Source organism: Juglans microcarpa x Juglans regia, chromosome 8D (genome assembly GCF_004785595.1).
Source record: "Juglans microcarpa x Juglans regia isolate MS1-56 chromosome 8D, Jm3101_v1.0, whole genome shotgun sequence".
Classification (NCBI taxonomy): domain Eukaryota; kingdom Viridiplantae; phylum Streptophyta; class Magnoliopsida; order Fagales; family Juglandaceae; genus Juglans; species Juglans microcarpa x Juglans regia.
In genome coordinates, this window is record NC_054608.1 from 3,174,842 (window position 1) to 3,180,322 (window position 5,481).

Here is a 5,481-nt window from a genome sequence, read left to right on the forward strand (position 1 = left end):
GGAGTACATATATTATGTGGGGGGGATGATTATAGGTACTAGGAAGTAATTCCCTGGACCTCTAGGTATGGGGTGTTACATCGACATTACTACATATTCTCATTAAATTCTGTCACGTGTCCTCTATTCCAGTCGTCACAACAATCAAAGTCATCTGAAAAGAAATGGTAGAGATAAATGGGTGAGTCCACCAACTCAATTAGTAGCAAACATGTACTAATGTGTAAACATGTGCCAATTAAATAATGCAGAACAAAACAAAAACTCAAAAATAACAGAGCAAACATTTATTTACAATAATTATATAGACCTTTGTATAAGCATAACTAAAGCAACATCAAAATAAAGTAGAGACTATATTTAAATCCTATGGTAGGGTTGTGCAAACCCTAGCAGCCATCCAAGCAGAAATAGAAATGAAATTCTTGAGAATGGAAATTATTTAATTCCAAACTTGTAAAAGATCATTTTTTATCAATTATGAAGATGACATTCTCATGCTCCCCCCATTATCAACTTTTTTACTGCGAGTGCGCTCACAAAAGTGATAAAAGCCAGTATTCGATCTTCTAATCTATTTCCACCCAACTTTAACATTAGCTGTATTTCTCATTTAACGGATTTGCTAACAAAAATTATTTATCTCTAACAACATAAAGCCTCCATTTTCCAAAAATTGTTTCACGCGTACAAAAATGGTCATACAATACCATATAAAATGTTACAAGTATCAATTCCCAGTCCTATGTCACCACATAGGTAGTGCAATAGACTCACTGGTGGCAACCATGACTTGTGTTGATGCAAATGACATGTCAGGAACACGCAATATATGAGCCGAGTTATCTTCAGTTATCTGTCCATCATAACGATCTGGATTGGTAAAACAACAGGATATCTCATCATCGGGTGCAATCAAGCAAATAATGTTCTGTATGACACAACATGTAACAACAATATATTGTTCCCTTGTTGGCTTGTATGGGTTCATTGATCGCAAAATTTGAAACCTTTTTTTTAACACACCGAATGTACGCTAAAAAACATTCCGAGGGGAAGAATGCCGATAATTGAAATAATCTCGATACCTATGGAATGAACGATTGCTATGACGTTCAGATCCATAATACCGCACCCTGGGATATGAGGGCATAAATCCCTTAGTGCACAAAAAAGCAGAATCTATTAAGTAATAATAACCTGAAAAATATTAAAAACATTAATAATGTTTGCTTCAAAAATTAGGAAATATTGCTCGTCCAGAAATTAATTAATATATAATATTTACACTCAGGAGGCCATGTAAAATTGATCCCTAGACGACTCAACGCATCCATAAATATGCGAGCATCGTGGGCAGTGCCCTCCCGCCCAGTGTTTATGAACTTGAATTACATATCAAAATCACAGGCTACGACACATTTTGGTTAACTCATTGATGTCGAGATAGATACGCGCTAGTTGCCTCGGCAGGCGCCCATGTGTAGATTTAAGTCCTGTTGATTGCACCATAACATTTCTGCAATCATATAATAAATTTGTGAGTTCTCTAATTATGAGTAAATAATATAGAGACAAATCAAATGTAATAAGTAGCAAATTATTTTAGAAATTGAAATACACCGTTAGCAAATTATGAAAATCATTTAAAAAAAAAAAATTCAAAAACTCAATTAAAAAACCGTTAGCAAATGATGCAAATTATGTAACACAATCAGTAAAAATAACAACATCCGCAATAAATACTAAGTTTGATAAACTAAATTAATGTATCATCGTCACACGCTACATCACTACAAATCCCAAATCCAATCAACTCTGCGGTCCGAGGGCATGAGTAAGAACACCTCATTCACATTAGGATCCATCAAAATCAAGGGGAGATGGGCATGCGGCGCTGGGATGAAATGAAGAGGCCCTAGGGGTTTCACCCTACAAGTCCAAAAACAACGTCATTTGCAACAAGGGGCCTAGTTTTCTTTTTGCTTCAGCTCATGGACTTCGACATGGGCTAGACCTTCCCATTGAACCCACTATCCTACCTACTTGGGCCTCAGTTTTTACCAAAGAAAAGAAAAAAAAGAACTAAAATACATAAATCTCAAAAATAGAATTTTGGGTTTCACATCCTCCCCGGCCCCAAAATAAAAGAAATTCCGTCCTCGATATTGACAAGCTTAATCCATTAAACTTCAAAATAGTTACAAGATACATCTCAAAACTTGCTTGGAACAAGATAAACAATCAATAATACCCAAACAGATACGAGTAATGCTCTCTCTTGTCCAATTCTCTCTCCCAAGTGAAGTCTTGAGCCGTCGGATCTCCCCATGACACATTCGCTAAGGGTATTGTCTTTGATCTCAGCTTTTGCTCCTTCCTGTCCAAAATCTGCATCAATGCTTCCTCATATGTAAGGTTAGGCTATAGTTGGATGCTACTAGGGTCGACAAACCATGGCCCCTGCTGATCAAAACTTATACTCAGTAAGGATACATGAAACACATTGTGCACATCCCCAAAATAATCTGGTAATGTAATCCTATAAGCAATAGGACCAACCTTCTCCACTATCTGAAATGGGCCGACATATTTGGAGCTAAGCTTTCCTTTCTTCCCAAACCGCTTAATGCCCTTCATGGGTGAGACTTTTAGGTACACCCAGTCACCTTCCTCGAAAGGCTGGTCTCTTCTCCTCGTATCTGCATAACTCTTCTGATGACTCTAAGCTATTGTCATCCTGTCTTTTATGAATCTAACTTGATCCTTCATCTCTTGAATTATTTCTGGCCCAATAAGCTTGCTCTCACCAACCTCGTCCCAGTATAACGGTAATCTACACTTCCTCCCATACAGAGCCTCATAGGGTGCCATCGAAATGGAAACTTGGAAAATATTGTTGTATGCAAACTCTATGAGTAGCAAGTGATTTTTCCAACTACCTTTGAATTTCGAGACGCAAGCTCTCAGCATATCTTCATGAGTTTGAATAGTACGCTCTAATTGACCATCCATCTCCGGGTGATAAACGTTGCTAAACTTCACCTTAGTGTCTATTGCAGCCTACAAACTCTTCTAAAAATGGGATTTCAATCCGAAACAATAGTCTTGGGTATCCCATGCAACCTAACTATCTCCTTCACATACAATTGTGTCAACTTTCCCAAGGTGTCAATTTGTGATTGGTAGAAAATGGGCACGTTTGGTCAAGCCGTCGACAATCACCCAAATAGAATTCTTTCCACTGTGAGTCCTAAGCAAACCCACTACAAATCCATTGCAATATCATTCCATTTCCATTCAAGAATCAGAAGAGGTTAAAGGTTACCCGCAGATATTTGATGTTCTAATTTGACTTGCCGACAGGTGGTGCATCTCTGAACAAACATGGCTATGTCCCTTTTCATCCTTTCCCACCAAAAATTTCTCTTTAGGTCCCGCTACATCTTTGTACTTCTAGGGTGAACTGAGAAAGGGGCCGCGTGCACCTCTGCACAAATATTCTCCTTAATCTCTAAATCAGTAGGAATCACCCTACTACTTCTGAACCCACTATCCTACCTACTTGGGCCTCAGATCTTGCCAAAGAACCAAAAAAAAAAAAAAATCAACTAAAATACGTAAAGCCCTAAAGGAAAATTTTTGGGTTTCACAATCTTTCTCCCTTAGACCTGACGTGGGATCTAAGATTTAACATCCTAGATTCTTAGCAGTGATGCAATAGACAAGTTAATGACAACAAGAAAATAGGCAATCACATGACACAAAATTAACGCAGTTCAGTAACGTGCCTACATCCACAGAGATAAATGGGATTTTATTCGAAAGAAAGTGGGAACACCATGCAGCAATACAATATCTCTGCCTCACTTTTTCTCTCTCACACACACAAGGGTCCTTTCTGTTTCTGCCATTCAATATTACCTCAAGATTGTTACTCAAAACACATATAATATACACACACACACACACACTTATATATATATATATATATATAAGTAGGCTTGCAGCAGAAATCCTAGAAAAAGAGATTTTGGATTTTTCGCTTGAGAATTACTCGACACTCTGCTCGAGCAGAGTGTCGAGCAATTTTCGAGCAAACTCTCTGTCTGAAGTTCACTCAAGCAGCCTATCTAGCGATACCCGAGATAACTCTCTGCCTAGGTTTCGCTCGAGCTCTTCTCACACAAGACTCAAGAAGCTCTTTGTCTGAGCTTAGCTTGATTGACCCATCATGGGACTGTCGAGCGAAGTGTCTGGCTGGCATTTTCTCAGCTCACAAACCAGGCTCTACAAACCCAATACTTGATCTACATAAAGATCTTACAAAAGTAAATTTACTAAATTATGTAAGCTTGGTCTACATAGGGTGGTGTAGTGGTTACAAGATCTCTTTGTAAGTTTTCTTTTACTATGTAAGTTTTCTTTTACAAGATCTCTTTGGTCCACATTACTATGTAAGTTTTCTTTTACAATATCTCTTTGTAAATCTAACATTTTTCAATTATGAAATATCAATCTAGCATTTAAATTTGTAAGAACTCGTTGCTAGTTACAACATATGCAACCGGTTCTATTCTCTATGTTTCCAAATACTTAATTATTTTAACTCCAAGGGTGGTGTAGTGGTTATGATGTGAGCTGTATAAACCAGACTTCTTGGGTTTGGAAGGACTCAACATTCACACTCTTGGTGACATCAGAAATTTTGTAAATCTTGAGATTGGTTAGGATTGTTTTTATTGAATAGCACAATTTCTCAATTACCAAAAAAGAAAGGGAAAAAAAAACAGAGGGAGAGATAGAAACAAAGAAGGACCAATGCCTATGCGTTTCAAAATTCCTATGCATTTCCCAGTGGATATTAACGGTGATCTGGGGTTTATTTTTACAGAACCTGAAATGGTGAAGGCGGCAGAGGATTTCTGTTTTGCTCTCATCATGAAGTTTATGCATACTCGTCCCTCTATCAATAAGATCCGTTTGGCAGTGGTTAAGATGTGGGGATTGGTAGATATTTCTACAATTAGTTTTATGGATGATTTGCATGTGTTTATTCAGATGAAAAATGAACGTGATTTTGTGCATGGATGGGCACGTGAAGGGAGATTATTAGAGGGCTCTGTTTTTCGATTGTTCAAATGGACGAAACATTTTGATTTTGCTAAAGAATCACCATTGGCTCCTCAATGGATCTACTTACCAGGTTTGCCGATGCACCTATATCGAAAGGATTGTTTGTAGATCCTAGCTACTCGATTTGGGCGTTATCTTGGGACTGCTAATGCTACCTTTAATAGAACTAGAGCATCGGGTGCTAGAATTTGTGTAGAAGTGGATTTATTAGTGGAATCGATGCAGGGTTTTCCCATTGTTTTATCCCCATTGAAGATTATTTGGCAGAAGGTACAATATGAAAAATCTGGATTCTATTGTCGCAAATGTTATCATTAGGGACATACTTCTGTGGTCTGTAAGGTT